Here is a 24,538-nt window from a genome sequence, read left to right on the forward strand (position 1 = left end):
TCAATATTATATATTAGATCTCTTTTAAAAGAATAATTTTATCAGATATTTATTAAGCACTGTGTGCATTCACTGTGCTTAGCATCAAAATTATAGTATTTCATAAAATCCTATGAGGTAGACACTGGAAAAGAAGAATTGACAGTCGCATCTGTGGTTTTTTCCTCTAGCTTTAGGGATACTTGAGTATAGGACCCTTGATCAGTTCTCCCAGCAATATATTTCACCACATTTATTTTTTTTAAAGGATACCAATTGAAATACATGGGAATTCAGTTAAGAACTATGTATTGAACAAAAAAAAAACATGCTTTACAGCCATTTTCCCTGTTTTTAAATAAAAACCAGCCACGTTAGTGGGGTCGGGCATACTTGGCTCGTGCTCTTGGCCAGGCAGGTTTGGTCCCGGCGGGTCTATTGGGATTCCAGGTCAGTGGAACGAGGAGGACACATTTAAGAATTTATCTCCCTCCTTTCTCCCTGAGTTGTAAGAACATTTCCTCATTCCCCTTCCCTTGTAAATAAACCTTCTGTTAATCTTTTATAAAAAATAAAATTTTAATTAATAAAAAAAACCACTTGCTTTATTGTCCAGAGTAATTCATGATCTATATTGACCAAAAGCAACTTCTCAGAAGCTTGAATAAAGTGATTGTGCATATAATTAATGAAAAAAGTTAAAGGAATTGCCCATTTTTCCCCTAAGCCTAGGTTGTCCAGCATCTTATCTCATGATCCCTTTGAACCAAATGTAAAATGACTGCAATATCAAAACAGTACATGTTAGTTGTGCAGAATATATAGCCTCTGCTATGCTGTTACTATGTGTGCTTTGTTATTTCCTTTCTACCTTTCTTTAAAGCTCAAATCTTTATTGCTGATAAAAAGATATTGTGTCTCATAAACTGGATGGTCAGTCCAAACAGACCATTATTGCTTGCATGACAGAGCAGATTTGCAAGGACTATATACTATCTTGTAGATAAAAATATATATGCTCAAAATTTGTTATAAATGGCCAAGTCAGTACTGGAATCATCCACCTGACATCACAGATAGTCCTTATAACTGATACCAAACGTTTGTTCATATTGTTTTCTGTCTCCTAACCAAATCCAGTTTGGGGACTTTAGTTTTGACTAACAATAATTTCATTCCATAACTGCATCGATAAAAGATCTACTTACATTCCACTTGTTGAAAATCATCACTGTACTTCTTTAGAAAAATCTATCTGATATCAAGAGTGTCTATCCCTAAGATCTTTCAGCTTTATTTCCTTTCACTACTCAAACTATCGCTGAAATCCTGTTTCCCTTGAATTTCTCTCTAGGAACACAAGAGAGGATACCTGTTACTTTGAACATACTCACATATGCATCCATGGGGTTTTTTACTGATTTCTTTCAAAATGCATCAAAATCTTAGATTATTATTATTTCTATTTCTTTTTAAATGTTGGTATTATTTATTTTATTATTTTAAATATTTATTTATTTATGCATATAAGAGCTGGTACAGGCCAGAGATGTCGGGGGTGAGAGGATTCACCAGAGACAGAGTGGGGAACAGATTGACTGAAATAAACTGCTGAGGGGAGCAGCAGGTGAGTCAGGAGAGGTCCTTTGTGCAAGTGGGTAGCTCCCTGGCCAGCCAGGGATCGAACTTGTGTTGCAGTGGCTGCGGAGTGCTTCCTAGGTTGCGCCACCAGGGAGGCCCAATGTTGGTATTATTTATTTGATGAAATATTGTATCATATTCTACAATTACCTTAAGAGCATGGAAAATATGTACCAAAATCTCTATATGCCCAGACATAAATACAATAAAAAAATAAATGCACATACATATGTTTTAGGTTTTTTTCTATAGACACCTACCAAATTAAACTTAGATTCCCGTTTTTATAAAACAACCAAACAAAAAGCTGAAATTTATGAACCTGGATTTATGTTAGAAGGTGCAGGAAAAGAAATTTCATCTGAGTTGCAATTTTGTACTAGCCTTAGGTATAGAAAACTTTATTCCCTTTTGCTATTACTTTTAAAGAAGGGATAAATTTTGCTACGAAACCTACACAAACTTAATCATGAGAAAAAAGGAGTTAGCTCACCTTCTAACCTAAACTTAAAATAAAAGTAGCTGAAAGACTTTATGAAGTGTGCTTTTTATAAAGTCATACTGGAAAATCTCTACTTTTCATTTTTGTGGGCCCAACTTATAATCAGTCTTTGTATTTTACTGTGTAAACCCCTTAGAAGTCTTCTATCCTCCAAGTTCCAGACACAATTACCTATTTAATGTATAAATGGATTACATTTGGTTTCTCTAGAACACATCAGCAACTAGCAAAAGAGTATAAGACTATATTTTCTGAGGACATTTACCAAAAAAATTTAAAGGATGTATATTATGGATAATGTGATTTCTCCTAACAAAAATTACCATTTCTTTTCTAAAAATATAAGGCAATACAAACTCCCTACTATTACTTGGACACTCACTTGTTTATCAAATAATTCTAATAGCTTAAAATTCTTTTCCCTGATATGGTGAAAATAGGATCAGATGTGAAAACAAAATTCTATTCCCTTTTCCTTGCTCATTGTACCACTGTTATTTTTATATATCTAATAGAAGATTGTCCGGAGCCGCATGGAGCATGCGCCGTGTTGCGCATGCTCCAAAGTTAGGTTTCGGTTTCGTTTCAGCCTTCGGAGAAACCACTGTGCTTCGGAAAAAATCACGTAGGACTGGGAGGTATGAGGAGAGGAGCGAGGGGGGATAAGAAGGGAACCACGGGAGAGACTGCGTAGAGGATGAGGCGAGGAGACCTCGAGAGGGAGACTGTGGAAAGGATACTGTGTAGAGACGTTGAGAGAGGATACTGAGAAACGTACTGAGAGAGGAGCATAGAGAAGGCCAGGGAAGGTAGTAGGACAGGGAAAGGAAAAAACATGTAAAAGTAGGAAAAGGAAAAAGGAAAAATAAAGAAGCAAACGCTAGCGTCAAGTTGTCAAGCCCCTCATTTCAATCCTCAGCCCTTCTCTTTTCGTGCCTCCGAATCCCGCAGGTCGGGACAAAGATATTTTATCTATACATATGATATGTATAGATAAATATGTATGTTTTGTGTGTATGCTTTCAAATCTATGATGAGTGCCCTAGTTTATATGCAATGCTATAACTAAATTACCATACCAGATAACTTCCCAGAGCCTGGGAAGTCCAGGATTAAGATACCAGAAGATTTAATAACTGATAAGAACCTACTTCTTAGTTCATTTTCTTGTTATGTCTTCACATGGAAGAATGGGCAGAACATTCTCTGTATGTGAATTCCATTCATGAGGATGCTACTCTCATGACTCAATCATCTCCCAAAGACCCCACTTCCAAATACCATCACATACGGGATTAGCTATCAACATATAAATTTTCAGGGAGGGGAAATTTTCAGTCTATAGAAATAAATGATGGTAAAAAGCATAATTACTTTTTTAAAGCATTAGGAGTTTTAATACATTGCCAATACAATGTTAAAAATATTGCAAAGAATCTACTATAATTCTCCTTTCACAAAAGACAAGAGTATGACTCAGAGAAGTTAAACTAGAGAATATCAAAACAATTTGAACATAGTTCATTTTACAGCTTATTGTATTTTATAATGCTTAATTTTAAAATTACAGTTATAAAAGTAATACATATTTGTCTTAAAATGAATTATAAATAAAAGTACCACACAGAGACACATTTTATATCTCAGTGCATTCTCCTAATTATACCTACACATGTACACATATGTTATACATAAATATAATTATGATACCTAAAAATTGACACATTTTTCTACAGATACATATATAGTCATATGAAGGCATATTATAGAGACCCATATCTTCAAAGATTTTTGTATATCCAATATTGTACTTTTTTTCCAATTTATGAGTTAGTGAACTTTTTCATATTATCAGTAAATATTCCTTTCTCAAGTCACATTTAATGGCTGTATAATACTCCCTTATCACAATTGTATAATATAATAATGTTACTAACTTAAAATTTATAACCTATGTTGTGAAGTATTTAGATAGACCAACACTTTGAAATTGACCAAACAGAATATTTTTGAGATTGGAAATGTTTGTGACTTTCCATTTATTATCACTACCAACCCACATTCATTCCTCTATCCTAAACACTTTAAATTCTGTTTTCTACCACTCCATCAAGCAGCTCTTGCCAAAGAAAGTTGCAACCATCCTGTTACTAAAGGTAGTACTATGTATCATTGTTCTTAACTGATTGGTCTACTGCTAGTGCCACTATCCACAATTTGCTTCTTTCCTTTCTTACTGTTTTCACCTAGTAATTTCTGCATTGTAGTTTTCAAATCTTGACTTAAAAGTCAACCCCCAAAAGAGGCCCTCCCAAAACTTGCTCTCTAAACAAGTTTAACATTGTTTTATATCCTGAATACTGTTTATTCAGAAACTGTGCAAGTTTTTCTTTTGGGGGAAAAAAAAAAACTGTTTCCATAATTGTTTATTCCATAGATGGAAGACACCAAAGTACAAGACACTTTCTATTTATTTAGAACTATAAACCTACTCCAAATCACATCTGTCCCTGTATAGTGTGCTGAATAGCACAAATAGAAATTTCCTCCCCCTCATTCTTCATAGTGAAGAAGCATTTTGTTTCGGAAACTTTATCACTGAAGGGTATACAAGTATTGTCCGGCTCAAAGTAATGCTATAAGTATTGCATAATTCATGAAAAGATATTTTAAGGTGGTAGTAGCTAGAAGAAAAGGATGTGGGCCCCCCTGGTGGTGCAGTGGGTTGAGCAATGTTAAAAATATTGCAAATGTTAAAAAATATTGCAATGTTAAAAATATTGCTGTGAAGCTGTCCACAGCCTCTGCAACACGGGTTCTATTCCTGGCCAGCCAGGGAGATACCCACATGGCATGGCAGACCTCTCCTGTCGTGCCCGCTGTTCCCCTCAGCAGCATTTTCGGTCACCTGCCTGTTCTGCTCCCCGCCCTGTCTCTGGTGTATCCTCTCACCCTCCCACGCCTCTGACTGTACCCCAGTTCTTGTATAAATAAATAAATCTTTTAAAAAAGGATGTGTCTCCCACAGGAACATAGCTATCCCTTCTTATATTCCTTAAGTTTGTGTTGGTGAAACCCAATTAAAATCTTTGTTACTAACTATGTGTGATCATGAACTAGTTAGTCACCCTGCTCCAGGACAAATTTTGATCAGTAATTACAGACATCTCACCAGGATGAATAGCTTGAGATTTTTCATTAAAAAATAAAAAATGATGCCAAGGAAATATCATAAATTCATACATATTCTTTGTATTCACCTTTAAATAGAGATGATTCTAAGGTTCTTGAAAATTCAATTATATATCTCACAAAGTACAATTGCTATTACAACACTTTCACTTTTGAAGATTAATTATATTCCTCAAGCTTTGCTCCTTCAGTTAAGAATTTCCTGAAGCAGACATTTACTAGATATTACATTGTCAGAATTTAAAATTTTTAATCTTAATTATAAATTTCTACAAACTACTTTTCAAGCTATTGTGTTACAAGGTATGAAATGGATGCTGCTATGAATCTCTGCATATTTAAGTATGTGTCTGTAATTTTGGGCTATATTCTTATCTCCTAATAAGACACACGCTTGATTGTATTTGTAATCTTAGAAAATTGAAGTCAATTTCCGAATGAAGAAAACATTTAAAACTACATTGTGTTTGAGATGAATAGATCCCACATTTTGAAAAATGCAATCACTATGCAACTCATGATTCATTGAGTTCCTCTCCAGATCTCTGTTTCTTCTTGTCTATATTGCCAGCAGTATAGATTTTACTTCAGACATAAACCAACCTCTTTATCAATCTCATAACCTAGAAGGACTGCACAAGCTAAAAGTGTCCAGAATAAGCTTAGTTAACCAAGGTTCTTATTTATTTTTAATAAGCTAAGTTGTTCCTTTCAAAGACAGAATACTCTGGAGATTTTCCATGTATTGATAATCTCATTCTTAAACATAGTATTGTCAAACATATGTTTCTTTAAGAAGAGGATTGTAGCTTTAATAGATGTCTTCATTACTTCTTCTTGGAATACATAATTATTTACATTGTCTAAAATATAGTGCTACTTGTAAAAATATCTCCTTAATCAGTAAATAAGTGAAAATAATTATTCCATGATTATTTCTCAATGAAAAAAATGATGTATTATATCCTGATAGGAAACCAACATATATTTAGCATTAGAAATGGTGTTCTCAGAGCATGAAGTTTTAGAGTGACTACTGAAGAATTACAAGTAACAAAAAGTTAGCTACGATATTGACTATTTACAGAGATTCAAACCAAAAGCATAGAAGGTAAAATAATCACTTTAGAAAATATGAATCTGATTTTCTTTAGTTATGTGCTTTCGTGGAGATTTATGTGGGAAATTAACTCTTTCAACATATATGCATTGAGACACATCAACTGGACACACTATTCTGGGTGCTGGGAATAATAAGATGAGTTGGGCACATTCAAACTCTGCTCTTCCCATAACAAATAAGAAAAGGACATAAAAGGCATCCAAGTAGAAAGGAGGAATTAAAACTATCACTATTTAGAGATGACCTGATTTTATACATAGAAAACTGTAAAGATGGCACACAAAAATGCTATTAGAATAATGGAATATAGTAAATTTACAGGCTACAAAATCAATATACAAAGTGCATTTATATTTCTATATGCAAGAAGTGTATCCACAGAAAGAGAAGTTAAGGAAACAATCTTATCTATTATTTCATGGAAAATTATAAAATACTAGGAATAAATTTAACCAAGAAGGTGAAAACTGTATACATTGAAAAGCTTAAGACATTGCTGAAAGAAATAGATGGTACAAAAAAATAGAACAGCATTCCCAGTTCATGATTGGAAGAATTAACATTATTAAAATAGCCATTTTACCTAAAGCAAATAAATATTCAGTGCAATCCCTATCAAAATTCCAATGATATTTTACAGGTAAAGAACAAAAAACATAAAATTTATTTGGAATCAACAACAGATTCAAAGTAGGAAATACTATCCTGGGGAAATAGAACAAAGATGTTCTGAACTCAAACTATACTCTAAAATGATAGTAATCAAAACAACCTGGTATTAGAATAACAACAGACTCAGATTAGTAGAACAAAATTGAGAATCCAGAAACAAATTGACCCATATTTGGTGAACTAATTAATGCCAAAGTAGCTAGGAACATAAAATATAGTAGAAAGAGTCACTTCATTAAAGGGTATTATGGAAACTGAGCCACCCCCCCCCAAAAAAAAAAAAGACTCTGCTCTGTGGTACTTACCTTATGTGGTACATACCTCACTTTATTGCTTTATTGTACATCATTTTATTGAGCTTCACAGATAATGCTTTTACAGATAAGATGTGTGGCAATCCTGAAGTAAAACACTTACTTTATTTTATGTTTCTGTGTCACATTTTAGTAATTCTTATAATTTTTCAAACTTTCTCATAATCATTGTATCTGCTATGTTGATCCATGATCAGTGATCTTCAGTGTTACTATAGTAATTGCTTTGGGGCACCATGAATAACATCCATATGAAATGGAGGAATTAATCTATTATAGACTCTATGTGTCTTCCAACGCTCCACTGGCCAGCAATTCCCCCATTTCTTTCTTTCTCCTCAGGCCTCCCTATTCTTTGAGAGACTACGCTATTGAAATTAGGCCAATTAATAACCCTGAAGGCGCTTCTGTTTAAATGAAAGAGTCACAGATCTTTCTAAATCAAAATCTAATGAGCAGAGGTCAGTAATAAACAGCTACCAATGTTTTGAAGAGTCTCCCCCAGATCCCACAAAAAGGAGTTATCTTTTAATGCTATATCCACCACATAGAAGACACAAATATCAACAACATGGAGGCTGAGAATCGTGGAATGTTTCACTTTGAAACTTTATAAACTTGAACTGCTTTCTATTCTGTTAAGAAAACAATGACTAAGATATTTTGTTATAAATCTGAATCTACCATTCTAAGTATTATTTGATCTTCCAATATGTGTAACACACAATGATAGGTATGTGGGGGAATTAGAAAATAAAGTACAGTGTAAAGAAAACTGTGGGATTCCCCAGCCCTCCTTGTTCTCAGAGATGTTGTTTTGGCGCCCAGAGTTCCTGCTAGTCAAGCTAAAACTTGTCAGGCAGGGTGCCTCTCACCAGGGCAAAAGTCCTGGCATAAGGAACAAACTGGTAAACCAGTGTCTGCTGAAAACAGCAGGCAGACTTATGGCCAGATTAGTATAACCAGCTAGACTATCTTAACAGAAAGTTAAGTGAGAACAGGAACTAGAGATAGGATGCTTTCATCAGCAGGAATAGCAGAGCCCACAGGGCAACAGCCTCCATTTACTCCCCCATAGCTTGCATCAGACAATTATGCATCCCCAACACATATCCGCACCACATACAGATTATTATGCATCCCCAAAACACATCCCCACCAAGTACATTCCTCCACATACTTGCCCACCTTCTCAGAACCTGATCCTCAGTAAACGTGAGACTGCCCTTGTAAAGGGGCTATACTTCTTGGGGTGTAAGTCCCTCTAGGGCTACACTTCCTGAGGTATAAGCTCCTCTAGGTCTCTCTCTCTGCTTGGACTTTGAGTTGTCTTTCCTCCATCCCACACCACTCCCAACACTGCTGTCCTATGAGGCAGCAGAAAATCACTTTCTTCACATAGCAATGACTTAAAATGAGGTTGTGGGAAAAAAATATACATCATGATCATTAAATAACAAAATAAGTTAATACAAGATTCAGTGACAAAAATAAAGGGTGGCATACTTTCATAGAGGGAGTAAGTTATTGTGGACTAGAATATTCTATATGGGGTATGTGTGTGCGTAATGTATATTATATATGGTATATAGAGAAAACAGGTGAATTGATTAAATAAAACAAAAATAAACTTTTAGGCTATAAGACTAATTAGTTGTTACCAGAAGGACAGGGGTAGGAGGTGGGTAAATTAGTGAAAGAGGGCAATCGCATGGTGAAGGACTGGTGAATTTTATGTGATATATTCATACATACACTGATTTAAAATGACACAAAACTTAAACTTTCATAATGTTATGATGCAACATTTACTCCAATTTAAAAATTAGAAATAAATAAATAAATAAATTCTGACATACTTGTCAACACTAGAAATAAATAGTAAAGAAAGGGTCTCTTCACATCTACATATTGAATATTTGCCCCACTCTCTTCTTGATAAAGATATCAACAACTAAGTGTAAGTTATCATTAACAAAACTAAATATAGATTTCATCAAATTTTAGTTGTATAATATGAGGCATTAAAATTCATAATTTTTCGCATTTTAAATGTTTTTTTCCTGTCATCTCAGAGACACAGTTATGTGATATAATCGTCTCTTATTTGTTTTATTATGACCCCCCCTAAAAAAAAAAAAAAGATTGTCCATACAGGAAGATTTGGCATCATACCAAATTTACTGCACCACATATTTTTATTTTCATATAAGTAGATTTTTATACTATCTTCAAGTTTTCCATTAAAAATATAATAAGGTCATTTAATACTTTAGGTTACTTAATATATGTGGAATACTAAATTGGCTAATAGTGTGATTCTATTTCCTTTGCAATAGTTTAGTATTTCATCATCTCTAATTCCAACTGTGCTTAATGAGTACATTGCAAAAAATATGAATACTATAATTATTATAGTAAAAGAGACTGGAAATAAATATCAAAGCATAAATATCTTAGTCATTTAAAAGTCATTCTTCTATTATATCCCTTTCCTAATATGCTACAACCATTGTATCTCTAATTTTATTTGGCATTAGGGATCATTTTGAAGCACAATATATTTTCTATTTTTATAAATCAAAGGAGTTAAATAATATTATATATCAAATTCTCTTTATCCTTTCAGTGAGGAAGAAATAAGGGCAATAGAATGTACTGAGCACCTACTCAATAAAAGATCCTACACTTTTAAGCATAAATACCAATTTTTATTATCTTGCTTTGATTATTCCTACTCACTATGTTCTACAATATATTTGAGATGGCCAGGTTTCCCACATTTTTCCAGCTTGGTGGCATAATCCCATTCTTACTCTCCCTCCTCTCTACTTTAGATCCCATTACATATTGAGTTTTATCAGTATTTTGGTGGTAGGCGTGGTGTAGTAACACACTGGTAAAGGTGTAAACATGTACTCTTAAAACATACAGTATTATGAGCCAAAGTTAACTCAATTTTTAAAAAATACTTTTAATATTCATTCCTGTCATCTTCTTTAGCTTTTCCTCCCACCCATTTGGCAAAATCCCAAGTATCCACAATCGCTAAGCTTGCATCTATGTTAGAGAAGTCTATTATTAAAAAATAAATAAATAAATTACCAATAATAGTGAGGCAGATTGGAACTTCCCCATTTCACTGATTCCAATGATGCCAATAAAAATAATTCCAAATTTCTGAGCTCATAACAGTTCAAAAAGAAATGGGGGGAGTGGAGGTCATAAGAAAAGAAAGAAAAAAATCAAGCTCCTATTTAGTATTTTTAATTCTATGGAGGTTATCAGATTGTATAAACTTAAATAAAAATTTAATTTTATCAAGAAAAGTTGATATCCTAACCAGAGCTCTAGAAATCAATCTACCAAGGGTAAGATAAACAAATAAACATTATGATGATTCACTGTTTGATATAAAAACCATTTGCAAAGACTGCTACTAAGCAACCCTCAATTAATTTTATTGATGTACCTTGTATGTGGTTTTTACTTATGAACCCAATCTGCGAAAAAACAAATTGACAACTTCTCACATTGTTTTTGTTTGTTTGTTTGTTTGATTTAGCCTGAGGGCACTTAAGTCATCATTATAATTCTACACATATGTAATAAATGTTGGATCTTAAAATCTGTTCATTTTCCCCCATTGGCCACTAATTGTCTCATTCGCCATAGCTTTATCTGTGTTGCAGTAATAAGATTCGGCTCATCTATCAACTAATTATGCAATAAATCTTTCTTACCCCTATGTGAAAAAAACTGAAATTTTAAAAACATAAATTTCTTCATAATTATAATAAATTCCTAAACTCTGTCAACAGTTCTAACTAAATCTAAGTTTTCAGCACATATTTATTAATTTTTTTTTTTTAATAGAGGCATGCTTATTTATTTATTTATTTGTTTGTTTGTTTGTTTTTTTGTTTATACATGCACTGGGTACAGCCAGAAGCACGGGAGGGCGAGAGAATTCACCAGAGCCAGAGCGGGGAGCAGAGCAGGCAGAAGGACTGAAGTACACTGCTGAGGGGAGCAGCGGGCGGCAGGAGAGGTCTGCGCGCCATATGGGACCCTCCTCCGGTGGCCGGGGAGCAGCCGGGGGATCGAACCGGCGCCGCAGACGCTGCGGGCAGCTTCGCAATCCAGCGCTCAACCGCTGCGCCACTGGGGAGGCCCTATTTATTAAATTTTTTGTTGAGAATTAGCTTATAACATTATGTATAAGGTATACAGCATTAAAAATCAACATCTGTATATCTGTATACATTTTGCTCGCTATTGAAAGTCTTGTTTCCATTCTTCACCATACAATTGATCCCATTTATTGAATCTGCCCAACTCTCATATACCTTCCCTTCTGGTAACCATCAATTTATTTTTATAGAGTGTAAGGTGGGCTCCTAATATTTTTTATCTTTCACATATGAATGAAATCATAAGGAGCTTGTCTTTCTCTGTCTGCTTATTTCACTTAGCATAACACTCTCTAGGTCCACCCAAGTTGTTACAAATAGCATCGTTTCATCTTTATAGCAGAATCGTATTCCATCATTTGTTGTGGGCATTTAGGTTGTTTCCATCTCTTGGTTATTGTGGATAATGCTGTGATTAACATAGGGGCACTAATCTCTTAAAATTAATGTTTTTACGGTTTTCAGGCAATGTCCAGAAGTAGGACAGATGCATCATTGGGTATTTCTATTCCATATTATTTTCTATAATAGTTATACCAATTTACATTACCAGTAACCAGTAACAGTGTATGAGTGTTTGTTTCCTTTTCTGTGTGTCCTCTCCAATATTTATTTATTTTCTTTTTGAGAACAGCCAATGTCACATTGTTGTTTTATTTATATTTCCCTAACAATTGGAGATGATGAACATTTCTTCTTGTGCTTGTTAGTTAGCTATCTAAGTTTATATTGAAGAAATATTTATTCATATATCTGTCCATTACTTAATCAAATTGTTTTGTATAATTTCTATGTATTTTTTGGATATTAATCCCATGTCAGATGTGTGCTTTGCAAATATCTTCCATTCAGTAGAATACATTTTAGCTTTGATGACAGCTTCTTTCAATGTGCAGAAATTTTTACTTTGATATAGTCAGGCTTTATTTTTGCTTTTGCTTTCCTTGCTGTTGGAGTTCAGTCCACAAAGATAATTGTAAGGATAATGTCCTGTAGAGTTCTGATGAAAACTCTGATGATAACCTGAGAGGAGTACCTTTATATCTTAGTGCTTTTCCCTACACATCTGCCCTGTCACCGTTAATCTTTCTTTGTCATGTATGCTTGATAGTTTCACCAATATGAATCTTGGTGCTGATGTCTTTGCTTTTAAATAATTAGGTGCTGTTCATAGAGTCATATATTAAATTCCTTCCTCAGACTTGGTAAGTTCTATCTTTACACTATATTACATACCTAGTATATAACATATACTAGATATATAATATATAATGTATGTTTAATATATTATAAACAAATGGAATATCTAATATGTAAAATATATAACATATTTAAAGCTACTATATCTTTATTTTTAAAAAGATTTATTTATTTATGCATATAAGAAATGGGGTACAGGCCAGAGGTGTGGAAAGTGAGAATATTTACCAGAGACAGAGTGGGGAGCAGAATAGGCAGACTGACTGAAAATACACTGCTGAGGGGAGCAGTGGGGGAGACAGGAGAAGTCTGTTGCGCCATGTGGGTAGTAGTTCCCTGGTCGTGGATCAAACTCGTGCTGCAGAGACTGCGGATAGTTTCAGTGCTGTGCTTAATCCTTTGCACCACCCGGGAGGCCCTATTATGTCTTTAAATACAAAGTCCCTCCTCCTTTAGCGCGGGCTCTCTCTCTTCCCCTTCTAACATACATATTACCACTATGTTGCCTTTCCCAATGGAATTAAATGACTCTGGTAGCATTTATTTACCTATTTATTTAATTTTACATCTATTCTCTCTGTTCTTTTGTCAGATTCAATTCTAGGTTTCTATCTTTAAGTTCATGATTTTTCTCTCCCATGAATCTCTTCCATTTCCAATGTTTTTTCAAGCACTCTTCATATCATTTGTTGAATGTGTCACATTCTGAATCTCTGTTAGTTTCCTATAGCTTAAATCTCTTAATATGAGTACTCTATAATAAGAGTATTCTTCTGTCTATTAATTTTGAGTTTTTTGAATGGCTTCTGAGTTTCGTGTATTTCTTTGACAATTATTTTGAATTTACCATTTGTTAGGTCATAATCTTCTGTACCTTTAAGTGTGATATCTGGAGATTTGCCCTTTTCTCTTTTTTTGATGTCGTATTACCTTTAAGCTTTTAGTGGCTTTTTGGTATATTCCGTGGTCTGCACATTGGTTTGTCTATCACCTTTTTTGTCACTTTTTTTTAATTGAATAGAAACTTAATAATTAGCTGCTCTTTTTCTTTTTCAGTAGGTGGTGCTATGGCTTTGTCTTTCAGTTACTGCTAGCAGCACTGTAGGGTACCTGGAATGGTGGACAAGCTGCTGCTATATCACCTGCGAGGGGAAGGGTGTGGAGGAGGCCAATTGTTCATGTGAATGGGCAGTAGAGGCCCAGTTTGTATGCATACCCCATTTTCCCCCCTTCTCTTTGGAGTCCATGTTCTTTCCTTTTTTTTTTTTTTTTGAAAGATTTATTTATTTATGCAAGCAAGAGCCAGGATACAGGCTAGAGATGTGGGGGGAGGGGGGTGAGAGGATCCACCAGAGACAGAGTGGAACAGAACAGGCAGAGTGACTGAAATACACTGCTGAGAGGAGCAGGTCTGTCTTGCCATGTGGGTTTTCTTCCTGTCCAGCGGGGGATCAAACTTGTGCTGCAGAGGCTGTGGATTGCTTCATAGTGCGGTGCTTAACCCTTCACGCCACCTTTGGAGTCCATTTCTGAAAAGAAAATGCCAGCTGTCCGTGTATTTCAGGTTCACATCAAATTTGCTCTTGATGTCCTTCCTGCAGGTACCAATCCAGTGGGAGAAGGAAGATGGGGTACTTGTATTTGAGAGCCCTTTCTCTGTCACCCTTCTTACTGGGTTCCTGGCCTGTGTAGTACACTTTATTTCTGTCATTTTGGAATTCATCTGGGCCAAGGATATGGAGCTCACCACCACCACCACCCTTCCCTCCCCCACCCCCCAGTTTGTCACTCTAGCAGCCTTGCCATTTCTGTCCCCTCAAAAATCATGCTTCTGCACATCCTGTTCCATTCACACATATGCATGGACCTCTCTGGCAGATGAATCCTTGTTTATCTATAATTAATTCATTAATTGTACATTTAAAGGGAGAAATAAAGGAAGTTTCTTACACTGCCATCATGCTGACACCACTATTTAATGTGTATATCACCAAGCAGAAAATAAAAAGATGCTTTTATTAGCAAAAGAACAAATGACAGTAGTTACAATTAATCTAAAATCAATCACGAATTCACTACTGAGTTTTCTTTCTGATCATTCCAACATAATTTATTTAGAAAGTCAGTTCTACCTAATTATTATATTAAAGATTTAAAAGCTTAACTTTATATCTCTTCAGTGTTCATGCTTGATGATCATTTTTCTCTTAATTACATTTCCATTTATCCTGTTCTCTTTTTATAATCTTTAACACTGCCCGCACCCACCCCCACACACACACACACACACACACACACACACACACACAGAGAGAGAGAGAGAGAGAGAGAGAGAGAGAGAGATTCAATCAGCCTCTAAAACCTCTTAGATCCACTCACAAGAATTTCTACCATCACTCATCTCTTTTCTATGTCATCTGCCACAAACATAATTTGTATGTTCACTAACTATTAAATGGCAAACTACAATAACCACTAATGAATGTAGTTATTTTTAGCTTTTGGAGTGTTTTATATTCGTTTGAAATTCTGATCAGTTTTAGATTCTCTTGCCATAAAAATCACACACACATACAAAAAAATCCTTATATAGTTTTTAATGATTAGCAGAGTTATGGAAGTCAGACCACAGGTATTACTTTGAACATTTATACTTATTCCCCTCACTTCCAATCTATTTCTACCCTACTGCCACTCTAGCCCTTGTAATGTACTGATAAATCATCTTAATTTTCTCAAAACATTTGCATAACCACCACACTATTTGTTGAATTAAGTCTAAATCTTTATTCTGGATTCAGAAGTCAGTAAAAAACGGCTTTAATTCTAGAGAGATTCACCATTACTTCACTTTGTGCAAACTTTGTTCTAGTCCAAATTGATTCACATCAAATTTGCTCTTGATGTCCTTCCTGTGTTAATTTTCTCTGCTTAAATGCTCTCCACTCCAATTAAAATATACAGTGCCTAGATACCAAACCAAGGGATTCTGAATTTATCAGTTTGGGGTACAGCATTAAAGGTTAACGCTTTCCAGTTGTCTCTAATGTATAGTAAAATTTGAAAACCACTGATGCACATTATCTAATGCTCCACTCTTTCAGTTCTTTATCCAGCTAAATAAACTTCTCCTTCAGCTCCATGTATGTAGGAAAGAAAGGTAATGCTTTCTTAAACAGGATACAAAGAGTCAGTTATTGAGAAAAAGATTATTCAATTAGACTTGATTAAAGTGAAAATTTAAATTCATTAAAAATACAAACCTGGAAAAAGATATTTATAATAAATTTATCTGGCAAAGTGCTCATATTCAAAATACATTGAAAATTTCTACAAATTAGTAAGAAGGTGGAAAGGCAAAAATTTAAATGTGTAAAAGATATGAACAGTCATTTCACAAATGAAAGTACACTTACCTAAATGATTAATGATAAAATAGAGTAGTGGTCAAAATTATGAATCCCAAGGGCATGAAAATATGAATTATATGATACTATTGCAAATTGAGAATAATGAATAAATAGTTTGGACTCACAAAGTGGTGGTAAGCAATTTTAGATCTAGAATTCTCTTACACTGCTTATTTAAATCAATGTACAATCACTTTGAAAACCATTTGACAATATCAAGTTAAACACAGCTGAATATTTATATTTGTATATATACACAAATACATATATATTTATTTGCTCTCTATATGTTTGTATACATATATGCATATGTAGCAACTCTACCCTTAGGTATCAATCCTAATAACACACAAACACACACACTAGTCAGGTAAATACATTATTCAAAATAGCCAAATAGTGACAAACATACCAATTTCACTGTATAGTGATTGGACAAATTATTGCTATATGCAATAGCATGGAACATTTCTCAGATATAATGCTGAATGAAGGAAGTCAGAAAAAAGAGTGTTTTCTATGTAGTTTCACTTACATGAATTTCAACTGGCCAAATAGAAACATGGTAGTGAAAGTCAGCATCATAGTGACTTTTGGATGGAAACAGTCACAGGAGATACTACCTGACAGAAACTTGAAAAATCTTCAGGAATGCTAGAGTGTTCTATCTTGATTTGGGTGATGGCCACACAATTTTGTTCAATTTAGAAAACATACTTGAGCTATACACTTAACTGAATGTATGTTAAATGTTTTATTATGATATTTTTAAAAAGGCAAGAATATCTATGTATATATAAATATCATAAGGGCAGAATTTTAAGAGAGATTACTGTCTGAAGAACACATCATGTAAAAAACAGAGATATCATTTTAGAAAATTCTCATTCTAAAATGGTGGACATTTTTCGAGAATATAATTATGGCATTATGTTTTAAAAGATTATATTTGGCAATAATGATCCATGTGGCCCTTGTCACATAGATGAGAACCATGCATGTGAGTGTAAAACAGGAGTTGAATGGGTATATGTAAATTTTTCCTAGCAAGTACTGATAAATGAGCTTTGCCCATTTTCTTGCAGTTGGAGGTAGAGGCAGGCAATTAACTGACTTAATCTCATACATGAGATTTAGTGTGAGGACACCATATTTCCTTAATGAACATCTTAACACTGCATGACATACACCTCAGTAACATCTTTAAAGACATATCACCCAAGGCAGTGATAGTGAAGGCAAAGATAAACAGCTCGGACTACATCAAATTAAAGAGCTGCTAAAGATGGAGCTTCCATATGATCTAGCAATTCTACTCCTAGGTATTTACCCAAAGGACACAGAAACATTAATTCAAAAGGGTACCTGCACCCCTGTGTTTATAGCAGCACTATTTACAATAGCTAATTTTGGAAACAACCCAAATGCCCAAAAATAGATGACTGGATCAAGAAGATATGGTACCACACACAGCTGTTATATTCCAGAAAAAACATGGTGACAGTTAAAATGTAAGTGGTTGCTGAAGGTTGGGTGAGAGTCCGGAATAGGTGGGGAAGTTTTAGGGCAGTGAAAATACTCTATGATGCTATAAATATGTGTACATGTTATACATGTATATATATTATACAAATAATATTATACTAATATATTTTATACATACTTAACATATTATACATAAATAATAATACATACATATAATGTTTTTGTAGGATGTACAACATAAGAATGCATCCTAATATAAACTATGGATTGCGGGTGATAATGATGTATCAATAAGTTCATCAATTTTAATAAATGTGCTGCTTTGGCAAGAGATAATGGGTAATCTGGTTAACCTTAGATTTAATACTATATCAGGAGTTCACAACATCTTCAAAAGTAAAAACATTGTAATAAAATATATTTAAATAAATAAATAATTTTTTAAAAAGTAAAAACACTGTTTTCATTTTTTCTTCTCTAAATAGCTAGTTATTAATATAATAAATACCTATTCCACATTTTATCACTTTTGCTTATAATATATTCATCTTCTTTCTGGGAGTAAAAAATACCAAATCAGCCTGCAGACAATAACTGATTTTAAGGCACTGTACAACATCCTGCAAGCAGCATTGTACAGATCAGTGATTTTAACACTCTCTAATGTTTACTTTTAAAGTATTTATACTATGAATAATATGACCTAAAAGATTTTATATGCTCTAATTGGCAGAATTTTGTTCAAAGAAATTTTAACTGATTAAGAAAGAGAAAGAGTTGGGGACTAAAATAATAGAGGAAAAAGAAGACTCATAGCCCACAGTTTCCCCTCAAAATAGTTTCCAAATATGAGACCCCTTAAATTATATTGTAACCCTTCCCTCTGGAGTCTTGACCTGCAGTTTGTGAAATACTGGCATTGATATATGAAATACAGAGATAATGCAAAAAACTCATTTTACCAGATAGCTTCACCTTCTGCCCCCATCAATCATATTATAAAATCTGTCAACAGGAAGCAAATTGCCTGGCTTAAATTTCCCCCTCTCTCCCTTCACTTGGTCATGTTAAAAGAAGTGTTAATGGCCAATATAAGTGCCAATGGTAAACAGAATTAAAAATATAGACCCACCAGTCTATTTAGTCTCTATGAAGCTATATCGCAAGGCTTTTGATGGAAAAAATAAGGATATCTTCTAGATTTTATTATGCTCTGAAGAAGACAAGATTATTTTCTGGGCCTTCCCTGGTGGCGCAGCGGTTGAGCACTGGGCTGCGAAGCTGCCCGCAGCCTCTGTAGTGCTGGCTGGATCCCTGACCACCAGCGAGGGTCCCACATGGCGACTGATCTCTCCTGCCGCCCACTGCTCTCCTCAGCAGTGTGTTTCGTCAGTCTGCCTGTTCTGTTCGCCACTCTGGCTCTGATGAATTCTCTCAACCTCCCGTGCTTCTGACAGTACCCAGTGCTTGTATAAATAAATAAATAAATCTTAAAAAAAAAAGATTATTTTCCAATATAAGTGTGTCTCTTTTACCTTTTCTTTGCTTTCCTAGTCCTCAGCTTTTCAGCCAATCTTTTCATCCAACTTTCTCTCTCTCCTTATTTCTATGAAATCTAACATGATAAGAGTTGCAAATAAACTTGAAAGAAAATATTTTAGTTAAATGAAACTAGTAAATTCTATATTACTGAACTTTTCAATTAGTTAATGAATAATTATTGTTTGCATACTGTCTGACAACACCATGCATTCAGATGCTGAACATGGTTGACAAAACAGTTCCTTTCCTCATGCAGTTTATACTCAACAATGAACAAAGAAGGGAAAATGTTGTCCCTGTATTAACTAGTTATTGTGAAACTGTTAAGTGCAAAATATTGGGAGCAGATTTTCAAAGTGCTGGTGAAGTGTATAATATGGGGATTCAGCTTATTTGAGTGCATTAAGAGTTGTCAGCATAGAAATGTTTATATTTAAATTTGAAAAGGACCTCCATTTAGAAAAGGTGCAAGAGAAGGCACAGAATGCTACAGGAAGAAAGAGCAGCTGAATGAAAGCCACTGAGGCAGAAGAAAATGCAAAAGAAAGTGTTCAGGAAATGAGAGAATGCCAGAGTAGTTGGCATGAAATGAGCATATAGTAGAGCTGTGCCTGTGAGCATGGAGAGACAACTAAAGGTTTTGGAACTTTTGGGGATTATTTAAAAAGAAAGAAAAGGAAAAACACCATTTAACATAGAAATGAAATGCTCAAGTCTGCATTTTTAGAAAATCATTTATCCTGGCTACTGCTTGGGGAATGGAGAGAAGGAAGCAGAGTGAATGTGGCTGTGATGCTTGGTTAGGGACATAGACAATGAATACAGACAGAAATGAATAGATTCGATAGTTTTTTAGGTGGTGGGATCTATAGAACATAGGAATGTACTGAACTGGGCATTGAAGATAAGACAGGAATCTAGAATTATCCTTCAAATTTTGAATTACAGATATGATATACAGTAAAGAGTTTTATTGAAATTGGGAAAATTTTAAGGAAAAGTTCTTTGATGGGAAAATCTGTATCTTAGAATAGATTTTCCTGAAAGAATTTTAACTACTCTTCTTAGGAACCATAAGAGTTCTAGGTAGATGATTAGGACGGTCCATTTCTCTCTAAATCTTCCCAATTCTATATGAAAATCTAAGGCACTTAAAATATCAGAATCAGGCCTCCCCGGTGGCTCAGCGGGTTGAGCGCAGCGCTATGAAGCTGTCCACAGCCTCTGCAGCACAGGTTCGATTCCCAGCCGGCCAGGGAGAGTCCCACATGGCGCGGCAGAGCTCTCCTGTCTAGCCTGCTGCTCCCCTCAGCAGTGTATTTGGGTCCCTCTGCCTGTTCTGCTCTCTGCTCTGTCTCAGCTGAATTCTCTTACCCTCCCGCACCTCTGACCTGTACTCCAGTGCTTAAATAAATCTTCAAAAAAAATTCTTAAAAAAAAAAAAAATGAAATATCAGAATCATTTTCAAATATGCAGGTTCTCAGTAATTTTTCTCATGAAGGGAAAAAGTTGTGTTTAAAGAAATGGCTGGACAAGTGTCTTATTTTTTACTAAGAGAGAAATTTCTAGTAGTAGAAATAATACCATCAGGAAATATCAAGAGTTTTTAATCACTTTTCCCATAAATCCCTCTTTCTACTGATTCTGCCATTGTAATTTTCAATTTTGCCTGATAATTCTATGCACTTTACATTATAGGCTGTAATTTAAATCTTCCCCAGACACACTAGCCCTAAAGATGCCAGTTGCTTGCTCCAAACTTCTTTATGAAACAAAAATCAATTTTATTATCTTGAAAAAAATTTTGCCAAACTACAACTATAGGCTTGGGCTTAGTAATGCAAAAATTAATCATTCAAGGTGACAGTCCCACATGGTGCACAGAACTCTCCTGCCACGCCTGCTGCTCCCCTCAGCAGTGTACTCCGTCAGTCTGCCTATTCTGCTCCCCGCTCTGGCTCTGGTGAATTCTCTCACCCTCCCATGCTTCTGACTGTACCCAGTGCTTGTATAAATAAATAAATAAATAAATCTTTAAAAAAATTAAAAAAAAAATTTATCATTCAAGTTTAATATAACGCATATTTTTTGCAAAGCAGTCTGGTAAATGCTGAGTTGAAACAAAAAGTGTTAACTTTTATCTCACAGTGATTAAAATCTCTATGGATTGACAGCAAAATGCTTCATATTCTTTGGTGGGAGGTGAAACAAGTATGAAAACTAGCCTTCAGTTTTAGATTAATTAAATAATATATATCATTAAACACTTCTATAATAGTGCTACAAGAATGTTACTAGCTTACACAGTGGTCTTTTCCAGTAATAAAAGGAGAAATAAGATAAAATCTCAGGGATCTTAGCATCTTAATTTAGAAGTATAGTTGAAAGCTTACATTTGCTAATTCAATACAGAGCGAAATCTCAAAAAGTGTATACATGCGAATACTTATAAGCTGATCAGTAAATCTATTGATCCCACTTGGTATGTCTCCTCAGTATCATCACCTTCACTCCCTGCTAACCTTGAGTGTTCATGAATGTTAAGATGCATGTTAATGTCAGTAACTGTGAGGAAGAAATATGTTTTTACTGTTACTTCTAAAGGAGAATACTAGTACATCTTGCCCACACTTTGAAAGCTATTTTCCAGTGATTATCCAATTCCATTCAGATTTTATGAGAACTTCATATAACATGCACATTATTTATTTAAGAAATCACCATCTTTTTACCAGTAAATAAAAATGGGATAAAATCTTAGGGTTGGGGGCCTCCCTGGTGGCACAAGGGGTTAAGTCTCAGCACTACGAAGCTATCAGCAGCCACTGCGACATGAGTTCAATCCCAAGCCAGGGAGCTAACCCACATGATACAGCAGACTTCTCCTGTCTCACCCACTGCTCCCCTCAGCAGTGTATTTTTAGTCAATCTGCCTGTTCTGCTCCCCGCTCTGTCTGGTGAATCCTCTCACTCCCTGCACCTCTGGCCTACCCCCCAGCTCTTGCATGCATAAATAAAAATAAATCTTAAAACAATAAGATGAAATAACTAACAACTGTAAGGGTTTTGCCCCTCTCCACTTTGAGACCCAAAGGGCTGTTGACAAGGCTACCGTGAAGATGAAGAACATTCTCCTTTATAATCAGTGTTTGTGGATAGAATCAGGTATCAAAAAGAGCAGGAAGTTCAGCTTAGAGCCAAACCAAGGAATTCATCAGTTTATACCAAAAGCTTTTGGGGAAAAAAGTGAATGATGAGAGTTAGAAAAAGGCATTTTGGTAAGACCCTAAGTGTCAATGTGTTGAAAGATGCCAGTGGGAAATCCAAAGTCATTGGCTTTTTGACTTATGAAAAACATGAGGATGCTAAAAAGGTCATGGAAGAGATGAATGGAAAATAAATCCATTCAAGTCATATTTGTAGGGTACATACAGAAGAAAATGGAATGGCACACAAAGTTGTAATGGAAATGAACTGAAATGAGAGAAAAAATCATTATCAGGGGTGGATATCTGCAACAAAACTTGGATGACACCACTAATGATGAGAAGTCAAGGGAAGAGATTCTCTTTTTGGAACAATCACCACATACTAAAGTAATGCTAGAGGATGGAAGATGCAAAGGGTTTGAATTTGTCTGTTTCTCTTCTCCTGAAGAAGCAACCAAAGCAGTCACTGAAATGGATGGAAGCATTGTCAGCTCTAAACCACTGTCTGCTGTCTTGGCTCAGAGGAAGAAAAGAGAAAGGCTCATCTGACCAACCAGTATATGCAGTGGATGGCTAGTATGAGAGTACTCCTTGCCAATGCCATCTTACATTTGTTCCATCCTACAGCTGGAACACGGTTCCAGCCAACTGGATGCCAGCAGTTTCACAAGCTTGGGAAAGACCTCCATATTAGATACCTGACCAGTTAGCACAGATGACACCTAATGCATGTTGGCAGCAAGATGGAAGACCCTAAGGCTTCCAAGGAATGCGAAGTGCTATATGCCAGTGTGAGCTTCATCCAATCTTTGCCATCTGGTTCCAACTGGCAATGTTCTGGCGTCCCACAGAGCTAGGTCTGAGTGCCCAGATCACTTGGCTATGGACTTTGGTAGAAGTGGTGCCACCCAGGAAAGGATGATGGAGAGCTGCCAGTCTAGAGATGTTCCCACAGCTGTGCAAAACTTACGGTTGCTGCCACTGACTCTTGGGCTTTTGCCCCATACAAACACACTTCAAATGTCCAGAATCTTCACCCTGACATACAAAACCTGCACACATACCATCCTGCAGTTCATGTGCAAGGGCAGGAGCGCCTGACTACCTCCAGACTGACTGTAGCACTCCTCCAGGAACAAAAGCAGAAGCTGGGAGAACATTAGTTCCTGCTCATCCAAACAATGCATTTTAACTAGACTGGGGAAATCAGTCTGCTGGAAATCCACAGCTCCCTGCTGCTGCACATATTGGAGTCCCTCAAGTCTCTCCACTTTAAAGTGGAAGAATCCGTGCCAGTTCATCAAGTTCAACATGCCAAAAAAGAAGCTGCCAAGAAGGTGGGCACTACTGCTACTACTGTGTCTTAGAAAAGATAAAAAACAAATCAAAAGTCAAATATGTGTATGTGGGTTTTGATTTTTGTTATTCAGAAGTTGGTTTTATTTGACGTTCCAAAGCCTTAAATTTCACAATAAGGAAAAAAAAATCCCATAAAAAAGAAAGAAAACTAACGCCGATGACAAAAGCTAGAGAAAAAAGATCAACTTACCTTACAGGGTAGAAGGGAGTAGCATAATATTTTTCAAGTGCAAAAGCAAAAAGGGAGTCCTACACACAATAACACTTTTCTTCAACAATGTAAGGGAAAACAAGATATGACTAGATGAAGGAAAAGTAGGAAAATCATTACCAAATAACACCACATACAAAAATTATGAGTAAATAAAATAGGCTTTCATTCTCCTCAGTATTCTTAAATTACAACTAGTAGTTGAAGAAAAAAATCTAACATTGTCTGATGTGGATTTACTTGTATGTAGAGGAAATTTTTTATAATTATAAGTGGGGACGATAAAGGGAGATAAAATTTCTATGCTTCATTCAAACTGCTGAGGTGACGTCACTAGTACACTGAGATATATCACAGTATAGTGATAGTATAGACATTATAGGATAGGTAACTATAATACAAATATATAAATACAATATATACATATTTACATGCATATATTCTCATGTATGTGTGTGTATATATATGTGTGTGTGTGTATATATATATATATATATACATACAG

The 24,538-nt window shown here is 35.1% G+C and overlaps 1 pseudogene; it reads left to right on the forward strand.

The window, feature by feature from the left end:
• Positions 1–2,662: 2,662 nt before the first annotated feature.
• Positions 2,663–23,830, forward strand: LOC119250126 (polyadenylate-binding protein 4-like; annotated as a pseudogene).
• Positions 23,831–24,538: the final 708 nt, after the last annotated feature.

The sequence above is a fragment of the Talpa occidentalis genome, unplaced genomic scaffold (assembly GCF_014898055.3).
Source record: "Talpa occidentalis isolate TD23 unplaced genomic scaffold, MPIMG_talOcc4v2.1, whole genome shotgun sequence".
NCBI classification, from domain to species: Eukaryota; Metazoa; Chordata; class Mammalia; order Eulipotyphla; family Talpidae; genus Talpa; species Talpa occidentalis.